The sequence below is a fragment of the Ostrea edulis genome, chromosome 3 (genome assembly GCF_947568905.1).
Source record: "Ostrea edulis chromosome 3, xbOstEdul1.1, whole genome shotgun sequence".
In the NCBI taxonomy this organism is placed as follows: domain Eukaryota; kingdom Metazoa; phylum Mollusca; class Bivalvia; order Ostreida; family Ostreidae; genus Ostrea; species Ostrea edulis.
Window position 1 is genome coordinate 67,280,699 of NC_079166.1, and position 19,903 is coordinate 67,300,601.

General features: G+C 36.8%; 1 protein-coding gene and 1 long non-coding RNA gene across 6 annotated transcripts in view; one reads left to right on the forward strand and one right to left on the reverse strand.

Moving 5' to 3' along the window:
- The window catches only part of LOC125676291 (uncharacterized), a 39,907-nt gene extending 38,982 nt beyond the window's left edge, over positions 1 to 925 (reverse strand). For all 5 annotated transcript variants that reach the window (XM_056158630.1, XM_056158629.1, XM_056158628.1 and 2 more), the window contains exon 1: positions 881 to 925. The gene's annotated coding sequence lies outside the window, so the exon portion shown is untranslated. The remainder of the gene's footprint in view (positions 1 to 880) is intronic.
- A 14,683-nt stretch (positions 926 to 15,608) lies between these two features.
- On the forward strand, positions 15,609 to 18,974 carry LOC125674008 (uncharacterized). The gene is made up of 3 exons (XR_008801132.1): positions 15,609 to 15,745; positions 17,035 to 17,203; positions 17,495 to 18,974. It is a non-coding gene; the product is annotated as an uncharacterized LOC125674008 (long non-coding RNA).
- Positions 18,975 to 19,903: the final 929 nt, after the last annotated feature.

Genomic DNA, 19,903 nt, shown 5'->3' on the forward strand with positions numbered 1-19,903 from the left:
ATACTTTCTGTAAGTTATATTAATTAAAATATTCACATTGGAATAATGCTTTAAAAAAACATAAAATGGGAGCATTGTTTAAAAGCGAGATATTTATAGAATAATGACATTTGACTGGACACCGATAAAATTAATCTACTTCCTGGTTATACTCAGAATTATATACATGTGTAATACTGGCATACACTTTGTTCCGTGACATATGTAAATGTAACAGGGATAGTCAACTTCCCCTTATATTAGGCATGCAACTAGTCATGATGATTTGCATTTTCAGTCTATCTACAAACACGGGACACCACTGTCTTTGCCATTTTCAAGGTCGCTATATCAATTCTATGAACGTTTGAAGTAATAGGTTTATCGTTGTTAGATGAAGATGTCACACTCATTCACCATTTTTTATGTTATTTGGGACAAAATCAATCATTTTAAATATATGTGGATAAAGCGTATGAGTATTTTATGTAACGCGTGACACCGAAAAATAACGACATCTGCGTGTATATAACTCCGTTATTGCTCATGAAATGCGTGTAAATTATATTTCATATAAGCTATTGTCATTATTTATATATTTTCCTTGCCATTGATGTATAAAACTTTAACAATCTACAAAATATACATCTGTGCAAACATAGCAGAAGCATTTTCTTATGCACGTACAAAAGTAACACCAGTACCGTGCCCGATGTATCAACGTCCATATATTCTACCTCCCTGGACTTAAAGAAAGCTACATGTAAGGAGTTAAAATGACAGCGATATAGATTGGATTGTTGCAGAAATGCTTCAAGTAGACAGAATAGCTTATTTACAGATATTCATTTGTAAGAAATCAAGGGGAAATATTACATATAATTCAAGAAAATTAACTTACTGGTATTATACACAGGCACAATGAAGGCAAGCGATTAAGTATTCCATCGACCTATTTATAGATCGGGGGAAAATTCAGTGAAGTCCCTTTCACTTCCTTAAAGTACCATGGCGTATTCGTACCAATTTAACCTACCAGAAAATTTTTAAAAAATCGTTTGTACGATTTGTTAAATCGTAGAAACGATTGAAAAAGCCACACCTTAGACATAAACGTTTATTAGGTAACCATTGCTCCTTCGCTAAACGGTCAAGATTTTGAAGTGATAATCACGGGTATTTCGGATATGACCTTACATAACGAAGGTCCCTTGTCGCGCCAGGCGTTGGCACGTTAAATGGCCCTCACTGTTACGAGCAGTGCGTTAAGCATAGGACTAAAGTAGTACTTACAGCTAGTGACATTTCAATATAATAGAAACATTCTCGACTAGACGTAAAAGTAACAACGATTCCCTTATGACCGGTCACGCCCGCCGTGACTCTTCTATCTACCCTTCTGGAGTACCAACGCATGTGGGCGAAATATCCCAGAGGCATTCACTCACGCCCGCTAGAGATCACCTGGGTCCTAAATGTATTAGTGTGGTTGTTCAACACGTCACTGATACTGTAACGAGGATTTAACATCAAATTCATTTAATTTGTGACATATGTATATCACATTATTTTCCTTGGGTTGGGGGCGTACATAAGATCTAACAAGCTATATATCCACGGCTCTGGTGCCTGTGCTCACATGACTCTTTAGAGTAAGGAAACAATCCTGACCGACCCACATTTGAAAAAGAAACATGATCACTAATTCTGCGACAAAACATGCCCCCCCCCCCCCCACATGCTATTAAAGCAGGGGGCAGGTATTTAATGTGTACCCCCAAGATGACCACTTAAGGGTCAGTGGGTATTCATAGAAAATAGCAATTTCTTGAATTACTTGGCAAAGTTTATTTCGTGGAGCTCTCAGCTAGTTCATAACTGGGGCCATATCCACCTCTTACTAAGGGAGGGCATGCTATAGGCTGGTGCATGTTGGACAACTGAAGGAGTGTCCACAGTTTTCTCTGTACTTGCTCTTTAAACCAGGTATCACGCAGGAGACAGGTGAGATGCGCAGAGATCATCTACCCCCCCCCCCCTCCTCCCCCCCCCCTTGTTAAAGCGTATGAGAATTTTATGTAACGCGGGACACCGAAAATAACGACATATGCGTGTATATAACTCCGTTATTGCTCATGAAATGCGTGTAAATTATATTTTATATCAGCTATTGTCATTATTTATATATTTTCCTTGCCATTGATGTATAAGACTTTAATAATCTACAAAATATACATCTGTTTAAACATAGCAGAAGCATTTTTTTATGCACGTACAAAAGTAACACCAGTACCGTGCCCGATGTATCAACGTTCATATATTCTACCTTCCTGGACTTAAAGAAAGCTACATGTAAGGAGTTAAAATGACAGTGATATAGATTGGATCGTTGCAGAAATGCTTCAAGGAGACAGAATAGCTTATTTACAGATATTCATTTGTAAGAAATCAAGGGGAAATATTACATATAATTCAAGAAAATTAACTTACTGGTATTATACACAGGCACAATGAAGGCAAGCGATTAAGTATTCCACCGACCTATTTATAGATCGGGGGAAAGTTCAGTGAAGTCCCTTTCACTTCCTTAAAGTACAATGGCGTATTCGTACCAATTTAACCTAGCAAGAAAATTTAAATAAATCGTTTGTACGATTTGTTAAATCGTAGAAACGATTGAAAAAGCCACACCTTATACATAAACGTTTATTAGGTAACCATTGCTCCTTCGCTAAACGGTCAAGATTTTGAAGTGATAATCACGGGTATTTCGGATATGACCTTACATAACGAAGGTCCCTTGTCGCGCCAGGCGCTGGCACGTTAAATGGCCCTCACTGTTACGAGCAGTGCGTTAAGCATAGGACTAAAGTAGTACTTACAGCTAGTGACATTTCAATATAATAGAAAAATTCTCGACTAGACGTAAAAGTAACAACGATTCGCTTATGACCGGATACGCCCGCCGTGACTCTTCTATCTACCCTTCTGGAGTACCAACGCATGTGGGCGAAATATCCCAGGGGCATTCACTCACGCCCACTAGAGATCACCTGGGTCCTAAATGTATTAGTGTGGTTGTTCAACACGTCACTGATACTATAACGAGGATTTAACATCAAATTCATTTAATTTGTGACATATGTATATTACATTTTTTTCCCTGGGTTGGAGGCGTAGATAAGATCTAACAAGCTATATATCCACGGCTCTGGTACCTGTGCTCACATGACTCTTTAGAGTAAGGAAACAATCCTGACCGACCCACATTTGAAAAAAACCAAAAACATGATCACTAATTATGCGTCAAAACCGGCTCCCCCCCCCGCTACTAAAGCGGGGGGGGGGGGTATTTAATGTGTACGCCCAAGATGACCACTTAAGGGTCAGTGGGTATTCATAGAAAATAGCAATTTCTTGAATAAATTGGCAAAGTTTATTTCGTGGAGCTCTCAGCTAGTTCATAACTGGGGCCATATCCACCTCCTACTAAGGGAGGGCATGGTACAGGCTGGTGCATGTTGGACAACTGTAGGAGTGTCCACAGTTTTCTCTGTACTTGCTCTTTAAACCAGGTATCACGCAGGAGACAGGTGAGATGCGCAGAGATCATCTACCCCCCTCCCCCCCTCCCTGTTAAAGCGTATGAGAATTTTATGTAACGCGGGACACCGAAAATAACGACATCTGCGTGTATATAACTCCGTTATTGCTCATGAAATGCGTGTAAATTATATTTTATATCAGCTATTGTCATTATTTATATATTTTCCTTGCCATTGATGTATAAGACTTTAATAATCTACAAAATATACATCTGTGTAAACATAGCAGAAGTATTTTTTTTATGCACGTACAAAAGTAACACCAGTACCGTGCCCAATGTATCAACGTTCATATATTCTACCTCCCTGGACTTAAAGAAAGCTACATGTAAGGAGTTAAAATGACAGTGATATAGATTGGATCGTTGCAGAAATGCTTCAAGGAGACAGAATAGCTTATTTACAGATATTCATTTGTAAGAAATCAAGGGGAAATATTACATATAATTCAAGAAAATTAACTTACTGGTATTATACACAGGCACAATGAAGGCAAGCGATTAAGTATTCCATCGGCCTATTTATAGATCGGGGGAAAATTCAGTGAAGTCCCTTTCACTTCCTTAAAGTACAATGGCGTATTCGTACCAATTTAACCTAGCAGAAAAATTTAAAAAAATCGTTTGGACGATTTGTTAAATCGTAGAAACGATTGAAAAAGCCACACCTTAGACATAAACGTTTATTAGGTAACCATTGCTCCTTCGCTAAACGGTCAAGATTTTGAAGTGATAATCACGGGTATTTCGGATATGACCTTACATAACGAAGGTCCCTTGTCGCGCCAGGCGCTGGCACGTTAAATGGCCCTCACTGTTACGAGCAGTGCGTTAAGCATAGGACTAAAGTAGTACTTACAGCTAGTGACATTTCAATATAATAGAAAAATTATCGTCTAGACGTAAAAGTAACAACGATTCGCTTATGACCGGATACGCCCGCCGTGACTCTTCTATCTACCCTTCTGGAGTACCAACGCATGTGGGCGAAATATCCCAGGGGCATTCACTCACGCCCACTAGAGATCACCTTGGTCCTAAATGTATTAGTGTGGTTGTTCAACACGTCACTGATACTATAACGAGGATTTAACATCAAATTCATTTAATTTGTGACATATGTATATTACATTTTTTCCCTGGGTTGGGGGCGTACATAAGATCTAACAAGCTATATATCCACGGCTCTGGTGCCTGTGCTCACATGACTCTTTAGAGTAAGGAAACAATCCTGACCGACCCACATTTGAAAAAAACCAAAAACATGATCACTAATTATGCGTCAAAACCGGCTCCCCCCACCCCCCCCCCCCCGCTACTAAAGTAGGGGGGGGGGTATTTAATGTGTACGCCCAAGATGACCACTTAAGGGTCAGTGGGTATTCATAGAAAATAGCAATTTCTTGAATAAATTGGCAAAGTTTATTTCGTGGAGCTCTCAGCTAGTTCATAACTGGGGCCATATCCACCTCCTACTAAGGGAGGGCATGGTACAGGCTGGTGCATGTTGGACAACTGTAGGAGTGTCCACAGTTTTCTCTGTACTTGCTCTTTAAACCAGGTATCACGCAGGAGACAGGTGAGATGCGCAGAGATCATCTACCCCCTCCCCCCCTCCCTGTTAAAGCGTATGAGAATTTTATGTAACGCGGGACACCGAAAATAACGACATCTGCGTGTATATAACTCCGTTATTGCTCATGAAATGCGTGTAAATTATATTTTATATCAGCTATTGTCATTATTTATATATTTTCCTTGCCATTGATGTATAAGACTTTAATAATCTACAAAATATACATCTGTGTAAACATAGCAGAAGTATTTTTTTTATGCACGTACAAAAGTAACACCAGTACCGTGCCCAATGTATCAACGTTCATATATTCTACCTCCCTGGACTTAAAGAAAGCTACATGTAAGGAGTTAAAATGACAGTGATATAGATTGGATCGTTGCAGAAATGCTTCAAGGAGACAGAATAGCTTATTTACAGATATTCATGTCTAAGAAATCAAGGGGAAATATTACATATAATTCAAGAAAATTAACTTACTGGTATTATACACAGGCACAATGAAGGCAAGCGATTAAGTATTCCATCGACCTATTTATAGATCGGGGGGAAAATCAGTCAAGTCCCTTTCACTTCCTTAAAGTACAATGGCGTATTCGTACCAATTTAACCTACCAGAAAAATTTTAAAAAATCGTTTGGACGATTTGTTAAATCGTAGAAACGATTGAAAAAGCCACACCTTAGACATAAACGCTTATTAGGTAACCATTGCTCCTTCGCTAAACGGTCAAGATTTTGAAGTGATAATCACGGGTATTTCGGATATGACCTTACATAACGAAGGTCCCTTGTCGCGCCAGGCGCTGGCACGTTAAATGGCCCTCACTGTTACGAGCAGTGCGTTAAGCATAGGACTAAAGTAGTACTTACAGCTAGTGACATTTCAATATAATAGAAACATTCTCGACTAGACGTAAAAGTAACAACGATTCGCTTATGACCGGTCACGCCCGCCGTGACTCTTCTATCTACCCTTCTGGAGTACCAACGCATGTGGGCGAAATATCCCAGGGGCATTCACTCACGCCCACTAGAGATCACCTTGGTCCTAAATGTATTAGTGTGGTTGTTCAACACGTCACTGATACTATAACGAGGATTTAACATCAAATTCATTTAATTTGTGACATATGTATATTACATTTTTTTCCCTGGGTTGGGGGCGTACATAAGATCTAACAAGCTATATATCCACGGCTCTGGTGCCTGTGCTCACATGACTCTTTAGAGTAAGGAAACAATCCTGACCGACCCACATTTGAAAAAAACATGATCACTAATTCTGCGTCAAAACCGGCCCCCCCCCCCACCCCGCTACTAAAGCAGGGGGGTGGGGTATTTAATGTGTACCCCCAAGATGACCACTTAAGGGTCAGTGGGTATTCATAGAAAATAGCAATTTCTTGAATAAGTTGGCAAAGTTTATTTCGTGGAGCTCTCAGCTAGTTCATAACTGGGGCCATATCCACCTCCTACTAAGGGAGGGCATGGTACAGGCTGGTGCATGTTGGACAACTGTAGGAGTGTCCACAGTTTTTTCTGTACTTACTCTTTAAACCAGGTAGCACGCAGGAGACAGGTGAGATGCGCAGAGATCCTCTAACCCACCCCCACCCCCCTGTTAAAGCGTATGAGTATTTTATGTAACGCGGGACACCGAAAAATAACGACATCTGCGTGTATATAACTCCGTTATTGCTCATGAAATGCGTGTAAATTCTATTTTACATAAGCTATTGTCATTATTTATATATTTTCCTTGCCATTGATGTATAAGACTTTAATAATCCACAAAATATACATCTGTGTAAACATAGCAGAAGCATTTTCTTATGAACGTACAAAAGTAACACCAGTACCGTGCCCGATGTATCAACGTTCATATATTCTACCTCCCTGGACTTAAATAAAGCTACATGTAAGGAGTTAAAATGACAGCGATATAGATTGGATCGTTGCAGAAATGCTTCAAGGAGACAGAATAGCTTATTTACAGATATTCATGTCTAAGAAATCAAGGGGAAATATTACATATAATTCAACAAAATTAACTTACTGGTATTATACACAGGCACAATGAAGGCAAGTGATTAAGTATTCCACCGACCTATTTATAGATCGGGGGAAAGTTCGGTGAAGTCCTTTTCACTTCCTTAAAGTACCATGGCGTATTTGTACCAATTTAACCTAGCAGAAAAATTTAAATAAATCCTTTGTACGATTTGTTAAATCGTACAAACGATTGAAAAAGCCACACCTTAGACATAAACGTTTATTAGGTAACCATTGCTCCTTCGTTAAACGGTCAAGATTTTGAAGTGATAATCACGGGTATTTCGGATATGACCTTACATAACGAAGGTCCCTTGTCGCGCCAGGCGCTGGCACGTTAAATGGCCCTCACTGTTACGAGCAGTGCGTTAAGCATAGGACTAAAGTAGTACTTACAGCTAGTGACATTTCAATATAATAGAAACATTCTCGACTAGACGTAAAAGTAACAACGATTCCCTTATGACCGGTCACGGCCGCCGTGACTCTTCTATCTACCCTTCTGGAGTACCAACGCATGTGGGCGAAATATCCCAGGGGCATTCACTCACGCCCGCTAGAGATCACCTGGATCCTAAATGTATTAGTGTGGTTGTTCAACACGTCACTGATACTGTAACGAGGATTTAACATCATATTCATTTAATTTGTGACATATGTATATCACATTATTTTCCTTGGGTTGGGGGCGTACATAAGATCTAACAAGCTATATATCCACGGCTCTGGTGCCTGTGCGCACATGACTCTTTAGAGTAAGGAAACAATCCTGACCGACCCACATTTGGAAAAAAAAACATGATCACTAATTCTGCGTCAAAACATGCTCCCCCACCCCACCCCCCCACCCCCCCCCCCCACATGCTCTTAAAGTAGGGGGCAGGTATTTAATGTGTACCCCCAAGATGACCACTTAAGGGTCAGTGGGTATTCATAGAAAATAGCAATTTCTTGAATTACTTGGCAAAGTTTATTTCGTGGAGCTCTCAGCTAGTTCATAACTGGAGCCATATCCACCTCTTACTAAGGGAGGGCATGCTACAGGCTGGTGCATGTTGGACAACTGTAGGAGTGTCCACGGTTTTCTCTGTACTTGCTCTTTAAACCAGGTATCACGCAGGAGACAGGTGAGATGCGCAGAGATCATCTACCTCCACCCCCCCCCCCCCCCCCCATTAAAACGTATGATAATTTTATGTAACGCGGGACACCGAAAATAACGACATATGCGTGTATATAACTCCGTTATTGCTCATGAAATGCGTGTAAATTATATTTTATATCAGCTATTGTCATTACTTATATATTTTCCTTGTCATTGATGTATAAGACTTTAATAATCTACAAAATAAACATCTGTGTAAACATAGCAGAAGCATTTTTTCATGCACGTACAAAAGTAACACCAGTACCGTGCCCGATGTATCAACGTTCATATATTCTACCTCCCTGGACTTAAAGAAAGCTACATGTAAGGAGTTAAAATGACAGCGATATAGATTGGATCGTTGCAGAAATGCTTCAAGGAGACAGAATAGCTTATTTACAGATATTCATGTCTAAGAAATCAAGGGGAAATATTACATATAATTCAACAAAATTAACTTACTGGTATTATACACAGGTACAATGAAGGCAGGCGATTAAGTATTCCACCGACCTATTTATAGATCGGGGGAAAAATCAGTGAAGTCCCTTTCACTTCCTTAAAGTACAATGGCGTATTCGTACCAATTTAACCTACCAGAAAAATTTTAAAAAATCGTTTGGACGATTTGTTAAATCGTAGAAACGATTGAAAAAGCCACACCTTAGACATAAACGTTTATTAGGTAACCATTGCTCCTTCGCTAAACGGTCAAGATTTTGAAGTGATAATCACGGGTATTTCGGATATGACCTTACATAACGAAGGTCCCTTGTCGCGCCAGGCGCTGGCACGTTAAATGGCCCTCACTGTTACGAGCAGTGCGTTAAGCATAGGACTAAAGTAGTACTTACAGCTAGTGACATTTCAATATAATAGAAACATTCTCGACTAGACGTAAAAGTAACAACGATTCGCTTATGACCGGTCACGCCCGCCGTGACTCTTCTATCTACCCTTCTGGAGTACCAACGCATGTGGGCGAAATATCCCAGGGGCATTCACTCACGCCCACTAGAGATCACCTTGGTCCTAAATGTATTAGTGTGGTTGTTCAACACGTCACTGATACTATAACGAGGATTTAACATCAAATTCATTTAATTTGTGACATATGTATATTACATTTTTTTCCCTGGGTTGGGGGCGTACATAAGATCTAACAAGCTATATATCCACGGCTCTGGTGCCTGTGCTCACATGACTCTTTAGAGTAAGGAAACAATCCTGACCGACCCACATTTGAAAAAAACATGATCACTAATTCTGCGTCAAAACCGGCTCCCCCCCCCCCCACCCCGCTACTAAAGCAGGGGGGTGGGGTATTTAATGTGTACCCCCAAGATGACCACTTAAGGGTCAGTGGGTATTCATAGAAAATAGCAATTTCTTGAATAAGTTGGCAAAGTTTATTTCGTGGAGCTCTCAGCTAGTTCATAACTGGGGCCATATCCACCTCCTACTAAGGGAGGGCATGCTACAGGCTGGTGCATGTTGGACAACTGTAGGAGTGTCCACAGTTTTCTCTGTACTTACTCTTTAAACCAGGTAGCACGCAGGAGACAGGTGAGATGCGCAGAGATCCTCTAACCCACCCCCACCCCCCTGTTAAAGCGTATGAGTATTTTATGTAACGCGGGACACCGAAAAATAACGACATCTGCGTGTATATAACTCCGTTATTGCTCATGAAATGCGTGTAAATTCTATTTTACATAAGCTATTGTCATTATTTATATATTTTCCTTGCCATTGATGTATAAGACTTTAATAATCCACAAAATATACATCTGTGTAAACATAGCAGAAGCATTTTCTTATGAACGTACAAAAGTAACACCAGTACCGTGCCCGATGTATCAACGTTCATATATTCTACCTCCCTGGACTTAAAGAAAGCTACATGTAAGGAGTTAAAATGACAGCGATATAGATTGGATCGTTGCAGAAATGCTTCAAGGAGACAGAATAGCTTATTTACAGATATTCATGTCTAAGAAATCAAGGGGAAATATTACATATAATTCAACAAAATTAACTTACTGGTATTATACACAGGCACAATGAAGGCAAGTGATTAAGTATTCCACCGACCTATTTATAGATCGGGGGAAAGTTCGGTGAAGTCCTTTTCACTTCCTTAAAGTACCATGGCGTATTTGTACCAATTTAACCTAGCAGAAAAATTTAAATAAATCCTTTGTACGATTTGTTAAATCGTACAAACGATTGAAAAAGCCACACCTTAGACATAAACGTTTATTAGGTAACCATTGCTCCTTCGTTAAACGGTCAAGATTTTGAAGTGATAATCACGGGTATTTCGGATATGACCTTACATAACGAAGGTCCCTTGTCGCGCCAGGCGCTGGCACGTTAAATGGCCCTCACTGTTACGAGCAGTGCGTTAAGCATAGGACTAAAGTAGTACTTACAGCTAGTGACATTTCAATATAATAGAAACATTCTCGACTAGACGTAAAAGTAACAACGATTCCCTTATGACCGGTCACGGCCGCCGTGACTCTTCTATCTACCCTTCTGGAGTACCAACGCATGTGGGCGAAATATCCCAGGGGCATTCACTCACGCCCGCTAGAGATCACCTGGATCCTAAATGTATTAGTGTGGTTGTTCAACACGTCACTGATACTGCAACGAGGATTTAACATCATATTCATTTAATTTGTGACATATGTATATCACATTATTTTCCTTGGGTTGGGGGCGTACATAAGATCTAACAAGCTATATATCCACGGCTCTGGTGCCTGTGCGCACATGACTCTTTAGAGTAAGGAAACAATCCTGACCGACCCACATTTGGAAAAAAAAACATGATCACTAATTCTGCGTCAAAACATGCTCCCCCACCCCACCCACCCCCACCCCCCCCCCACATGCTCTTAAAGTAGGGGGCAGGTATTTAATGTGTACCCCCAAGATGACCACTTAAGGGTCAGTGGGTATTCATAGAAAATAGCAATTTCTTGAATTACTTGGCAAAGTTTATTTCGTGGAGCTCTCAGCTAGTTCATAACTGGAGCCATATCCACCTCTTACTAAGGGAGGGCATGCTACAGGCTGGTGCATGTTGGACAACTGTAGGAGTGTCCACGGTTTTCTCTGTACTTGCTCTTTAAACCAGGTATCACGCAGGAGACAGGTGAGATGCGCAGAGATCATCTACCTCCACCCCCCCCCCCCATTAAAACGTATGATAATTTTATGTAACGCGGGACACCGAAAATAACGACATATGCGTGTATATAACTCCGTTATTGCTCATGAAATGCGTGTAAATTATATTTTATATCAGCTATTGTCATTACTTATATATTTTCCTTGTCATTGATGTATAAGACTTTAATAATCTACAAAATAAACATCTGTGTAAACATAGCAGAAGCATTTTTTCATGCACGTACAAAAGTAACACCAGTACCGTGCCCGATGTATCAACGTTCATATATTCTACCTCCCTGGACTTAAAGAAAGCTACATGTAAGGAGTTAAAATGACAGCGATATAGATTGGATCGTTGCAGAAATGCTTCAAGGAGACAGAATAGCTTATTTACAGATATTCATGTCTAAGAAATCAAGGGGAAATATTACATATAATTCAACAAAATTAACTTACTGGTATTATACACAGGTACAATGAAGGCAGGCGATTAAGTATTCCACCGACCTATTTATAGATCGGGGGAAAAATCAGTGAAGTCCCTTTCACTTCCTTAAAGTACCATGGCGTATTCGTACCAATTTAACCTAGCAGAAAAATTAAAATAAATCGTTTGTACGATTTGTTAAATCGTAGAAACGATTGAAAAAGTCGTTTGTACAATTTAGGAAACCGTTTGTACGATTTAAAAAGTCGTTTGTACAATTAATAAAGTCGTTTGAACGGTTCAGAAAATTGATTGTACGATTTAAAAAGTCGTGTGTACGATTTGAAAGTCGTTTGTACGATTTAAAAAATCGTTTGTACGATTTATTAAATTGTAAAAATGATTTAAAAAGTCGTTTGTACGGAAATGTGTTTGGATGCAAATCCAAAATATTTAGTTAATATATGATATTGTTTATAACAAGTGATGAAAAACCAAATCTTTATAGGTTATATTTGTTATCATTAATTTTAGTATCATTTTGTTGATATGTATATTTTCAATACCTTTAAATTATGCCTATCTGTCAAATGCTAGTTCATGTAGAAAGTTTTGTATGGAAGATGTTGTGTGCATGTGTGTGATTTTGTATACGAGATCATCTATGTAGATGTAATTGTAAATGTCTAAAAATAAAGCACGATAAAAAAAAAAAAAAAAAAAAGAAATATACGCCTCACCATCAACAGTAATTTAACAATGAAATGTCAGCATGAATGCAATTAATGTTAAAAATTCAAATTGGTAAATTTCAATTTTTAAGAATATCTCACTATTCTCTTTAATTTTAAAGTTGAAAATATAATTGAATCATAATTATGCTGAATCAATGTAGATTTGTCTGCTGCTGGGCTTTGACCCCTCCCTAGTTCATTGACACCCCCCTTCTCTCCATTATGATCACTTTTCCATTAAGACATGTCATACCATGACATATTTCTTCAGTTACAAAATTGAAAAAGCCCTGTGAATCATTGAATAAGCCACTTAATTACCTTCAATGTAACTCTGAGTTTTTCTGATACAATTAGAAATTAGATATTCCAGAGTAATTACAGACTTTAAAACATTTATTTTATGATCCATGAAGCCTTACCTTAGAGGCTCCTTGATTTTGGAGAGCTAGGCCATATCTCTTACAATATACATTCAGATGATATTGATCTACCTGTTCATGTAGGACTGAAGAGGATATATACACACACACACACATATATATATATATATATATATATATATATATATATATATATATATATATTTATATTAGAAGTTGATTCGGCACAGTTGTAAATAAATATTGAAAATTAGAATGACACATTTCATAAAAAAAATCATTTACTGCTAGTGCTTTCTCCATGTCTGCATGGTTCATCAGGCAGTTCAAATATCTATATATATACCATGATATTTGTATAAAAGTATAGATATACCTAACCCAGCTATAATTGATTCTGACATTTTTTTCGTAATATAATAAATGAATGGTCAGTATATTAGAATAAGTCCACCATGTGATGAAGCCAGGAAATAGGGTTCAAGTTTTCATATAAAAACTTGTTACATTGTATACAGTAATGATATATTTTTCTTTTCGTTGGAATTAAAAAAAATTGAAGTAAAAAAAAATATTTAAAAAAAATAAAGGTCAAATCACATTAGATTTACTAAACCAGCCTATCAAACATGTATACCCCTATCATCTGTTAACAGTCTTTTAGCATTATTACCAATACTTATCATTTCCATTAGTGGAACTCTTCAAATTAAAGGCGCGTAAAGTCGTGCTACCGGGACAACATAATGTAAACACAAATATGTTTCTTAGGCATACGCAATATACATTATGGTATCGAATACATATTATAACCGACTGCAAACCACAACACCGATTAAAATTCTAAAGTCAAATTTAGGAATTGATTATTCTTATAAGAAAACAGACGAACTATTTAACTATGTGAGGGAGAGAAGGTACTAAATTAGCCAAATCTGACGGATATAAAGCATCAATCGCAAGACGAATTGTGAAGGGAAACCCTATGTATGCACATCCAACACAAGAACTTTTCTTGTAATTAATGAGATTAATATGTTTTTAAAATTATTCTGTCAGACTATGCAGACATTCTATTTTATTATACAATTAGGGCAGGTTCCTATGGCATGGACTTTGTAATCGTACACGTACACCCACTCTCAATTCCCATATTTTAGAACAAGTTATACATATTCCAAATTATTTTTTTAGACGTTTATAACACTAATTAACACAACTAATGCGTTTCCAAACTGCATCGAAGATATTTTGAAAATTACAAAATATTGATGGACTTAGGACAGAGAACATCGTTGTTTGGAATTTTTAAAATAGGTGTGGTGGAGTTTAAAAAAACATGTAACATCTTTAATAAAATAGTGTTAGAATATTTGAAAAATGCAGTTTGACCAATGGTTATTTTATTTAGAAATACAACATGTATTTTAAGTCTTAACCCCTTCTCTACCGTACCGGTCAATTTGACCGGTGGCGCGTAAAAACGGGACAGCGCAAAAGGAGTGCCTCTAAATCTTTCAATCTACGGTCATAAGATATATGATCTATATATCATATTTTTGGAAATTTTCTCTATTTTTTAACTATGTAAAAATCAGTTAAGTAAATAAAGCTATTAAATTAATAAAAGCATTTAAAGCGAAAGATGGCTTTATCTAAATATGACGCAACGCTTGGTCGCAAGGCCATTTTCCCCCTCGATACGATTTTTTAAATCTCCCGTATGAATGCACTATTTTTTATATTTTTGAAAAGCATATATTCCCTGCTTTCAGAACATATAAAAATTATTTCTAATGTCTGGCAAAGTTATAAGAAAATAGCTATTTTTTGCACATGTACGCTTTCTTACAATTTTATTTCTCAATGTTTAAACAGATCGGCGTTTTACCAATATTCATATATGGAAATAGGGAAAAGTAAATACAGCCTGTAAAAGTACAGGAAATTTTCTTTTTGATGGGCCCTTATTCGTGTTGTAATTCTTGTTAGTTTTTATATTACGATAAAATGAAATTGGGACATGCTGCGCGGTTTTCTTTAAAATTAGCGATAAAACGTCGGTGCTGAAAGCGACCGACGCGCATCGCACAATAAAGTAGTGAAAACTATTTGTATTGTCCTCTGTTGGTAATATGAATACTTTTTGATACACTAAAACAATATCCATATATGTATGAAATAATCAGCCAGGTATTCTCTGCTTTAAAAAAAAAAAGAAGTATAAAAACCATTATTGGTAAATAACAGTTACACTACCTACTTGTATTGTAACTTCATAAAACACCTAACGAGAATGTTACATCGGTAGAGTGAATAAAAAAAAATACTTCAAATTCAGATATAAACGTTATGTAATATTTATTCGGTATAGAAATAATTTTTTTTTCCAGACAAAGAAAACAAAAAGACCAGTCTGCATATTGTATTATATAATACTTTTTCCCCCGTGATCCGGATCGCGACCGTGGGGTTTTCTGAAAGTGTCCACGGGCAACACACGTGTTTCCGTTTCAACGAAAACAACAACACAACAAACGCTTGTATTGTATTTTACATCTTGAAAAGGACCTGATGTCAGATGAAGAAGTCTGAAGATACCTTGGATATCCTGTTGCAGGATGACCCAAACGATCATGCATTCAGTATAAACATGTAAGTTGATGTAGCCACATAGGCCGACTAGAAAGAAAAAAAAAACGTTCGCGGTTATGTCATGTTATGAAAAATGCACGATTAATATATTAACCGCGATTTGATGCCATAATTTGTCGTTTCATGAAAGAAAATATTTATATTTTATGATATCTAAACCAAGTGTATAACACCCAATTGTTTATTAAGAGCTGAACATATCTAACATCAATTAATCTGTCCTGGTCCGGCATTAATCAGTCTGACCCCCCCCCCTCCCTTTGGTATCTCCTCACCTGACGCGCCAGTGTAAGAAGAGGGTGGATTTAGTGTACGATGAGAAAAGGGTGGGATGGTTTTAATCAGACTGGGCATTCATGACCATTGGTGCGGAGGCTATTTTCCAAGATTTTCTATGTTCATAAAAAAAAAATCTTTCTATGAAAAGAAAACACAATCTGTTAGGAAAGCATATATTGCATTATTGTATTATCGTAATAATAGAATTTAATACCGTAATTTGAGGTTTTTCTTCATATTGCAACAGAAATAAAAACAAAATGTTTGTTTGGGACAAAAGGTGTGTGCGTGGGGGGGGGGGGGGGGGGGGGGGTTAACATCAATCAAAATCTGGTTATGACAGGCTATTGAAAAAGCATTTAATTATATGATCCATACATGCTGGTGTGCTTTGAGCTGATGGGCATCTGCCCACTTCTTGCTTAGATTTTCTCTAATATCGACTAAATCCACATCCCATCAGAGTACCATGCCAGGGAATTTAGACACTGTGTACAATGAAGAACCAATTCAATTCTACTTTAAATCTGGGGCCATTCAATTTCCCTCAGAGACACAATATTTTCGCTGGACACTGTATATTTTAACCTGAATTTCTTCAGTATTTGCTCCCATGTATATGTTGGGCATAATGCTAACACCTCCATGATGTATAGTGGGTTTTTTTTCAATACGCACTCTGCTACACTCGCAAAGTATAATGAAATATTCCATTCATTTGATTTCTAACATATGTATGTAAAACGTATACGGTACCAATTTTGATGCACCAGATGCGCATTTCGACAAATAATGTCTCTTCAGTGATGCTCAACCGAAATTTTTGAAATCTAAAATAACTATCTATGTAATCCCTTACCAAATAGCACTTCAAATATAGAACATCTCTATCTTTAAATAAATATGATCAGTACTTTCGTGCGAAACTGTCCCTTACTATCATGAAGCTTATATTCTGCTTTAAAACACAAACCAATAATTCTTAATTGTATTTTTTCATCTTTAAAAAGGTTATTGACATCCCAATATTTAGTGGGAAGCTTCCAGGTATCTTCCACTAGTGACAGTCTACTGGCAAATCCAGACATGCATTGGAAGTATGTTGATGTGGAGGACACAGGTACACCTGATCCAAGAACTGTGGCATTTCATTCGGAGTGACAACCTGGCATGCAGTTGGTATGACTCTTTGAGGTTGAATATAGGGTTAAACCCGTATACATTTAGTTAACATTCAAATGAATCCAGATAATACATTCACAAATGGAATCATGGCATTATGGTACACCGATATGCGTGTACCATTTTACTGTTTATCGTTGCATTACTAGATATAACATGCATACAAAAAGAGACAAAACACGGAAAATCATTATTCTGTTTCTAATTATAAGGTATGCTAAGTGTTTTAAATGCTGACAAATAAGGTATGATGGCCAATACTGATTTTATTTGCATTTTTATTTTCAGATATGGGACCTGATTATTCAGAGAATTGCAGATTTTATGAAGCTGTTTTTGACAGAAGATTTGGTTTTCTCCATCTCTGTTGCCACCAACCATTATGCTGTGATGGTCATATCTAGGGGGAAGGGTTGTCATATGCTTCCCAAGGAAGTTCGAAGCCTCTCACTGAAGAGGAACTGTACACGTATTACTAGTTTTAAAGTACCGATATTGTGACAGTGATTTCCAGTTTAAAACGAATAATAAAATGCATTTTATAAGATTACCTTTACCAAAATTAATCTGGCTGTGCATCTAACACATTTTTTAAAGATAAAATTTTACAAGTAATTAAACGCATAATTTTCAGAGGGCCTTGATTATAGAAAACATTTACAGAGCCAATTGAGTATTCAAAAGCTCTGAGAATACATCAGTATATTGGGGCTAAGTATAAACAATCTTTCTTTTTTTTCTTCAGATTTTTGGGCATTATCTTATACATGTCTGCTGAGAAGTTCCAGTCGATAGACAGATATTGGTCAACGTATGCCACTATCGGAACAACCTAGTATCAAGAATTATGTCTAGAAATATGTTTTAAGAGGTTGAATATAAGAAGAACAATTTTTATTAAATATAATTCAAGTACATTTAAATTTAGTGATTGAAAGTAAGTACTTGAACATTCGTATACATGTACAATGAACTTGGGGAGGAAAAACGGGCATTAGTTTCGCATAGCATTTGATATCATAATGGTGTTGTTGCTTAGCAACCAAATATATTTGAATATAAAAAAAGTTTTTTTTTTTTTTTTTTTAGATTTTAACAGGAAAGATCTTTGTTTTAATGTTGCAATATTTATACTATTTAGTGGGATACAATGGCAAAACGTCATATTATTAGAAAATGATGAATATGTATATGAAGTACGAAATTTTCATTTTATGACCTTTTACCTTAATTCTCTTCATTATATTTTTTGTTAAAAACCTTTTAAAATGATTGAGATCTAGTCAAAGATTATATTTTTAAAATAATGTGACATTTACTAATCATCATGCAATGTAACTATGTTTAAATTGTGTCGAATGGATGTAGAAAGGCAAATTATGGTCAAAATTACACCATGAGTGTTGTTACTTAGCAACCAAAAATATTTGTTTGTCAGTAAAATTGATTAATTTGATTGTGATGTTTTTGTAGTATTTTAAAAGACATATCAGCTCATACATTTAGAATTTCCTATTTTTGACTCGAATCCAGTGAGAGGGGTCGTAATATATATATTCCAGAGAAAAAAGATTGCAAAAATGTGCACTTAAATGACCTTTGACCCCGTAGAACTCTTTGGGGTCATGGGATAACATGACAAACTTTATGAAAAAAATGTTCCCTGTCCAATTCGTAACAAAATTATATATCACATGCCTACCTAAAATCGTGATACATGCAGATGTAACTCGATTTAAAAATATTGTCATTTAGTCTTTAAAAATCTCTAAAATGTACCGGTAGAGAAAGGGTTAAAAGGGAGGGAGGCGCTATAAACATTTTGTTTATGCCCCAGTAATCTCGTTCTTGCTCGCGAGAATTGTGCATTTTCTTACCAATGACGCACAAGTGATCAAAGCGCGATAACTCTAACGAACTGGTAATGAGAAGTATTATGACATTTTTAGCTACAACTTGTGTAAAAATAGTACAATAGTCATTATATTACACATGGTTGTTCTAATTCTTTACCTTAAAGTATATATACATTTCTTTTTATGAATGGAAAGCATTAAAAGAATAATATATGCCTCATTCTAACAAAAATTGTACAACAAGAATCATTGAGAAAATTGGATATCATGTCATTTTTATGGAAATTCCTCTGACACAGACATTTAAATTTGAGACTAAATTAAGGATGAACATCTGCTTAACAAAAAAGAATTTAAAAAATCACATGTCATCACATTTATTTTTATCCCAGGACCAATAATGTAAAGGTGCCCCCAATGAAATCAACAACGAGAATCATTGCAAAAATTGAACATAACAGCACTTTAATGCATATTTCTCTGACCAAAGGATACGCAGTTGTGTTAAGTAGGGCCATAGAAATATGTCAGGGGAAAAAGCATTAATAAACAAATCAATTTTTGACAAATTCTGTACACACAACCCTTTTATACAAAAACAATATGTATATATAATTAAGTGCATAATGACCTCCCATACATTTTTTCACCAGACCGACAGTCTTTACGTCAGCTGCATATCACGTGATCAAATATCAAGATAAAATCATACCGTGTATGCATAAATCGTTCCATTGGCATGATATCCAGATATCAATGCAAGTTGAATTTAATATAACTTCAAAGCATATTAAGAGCCATTCTCTGTAACCACTTAAACATTTATATAAGGGGTCCGGCA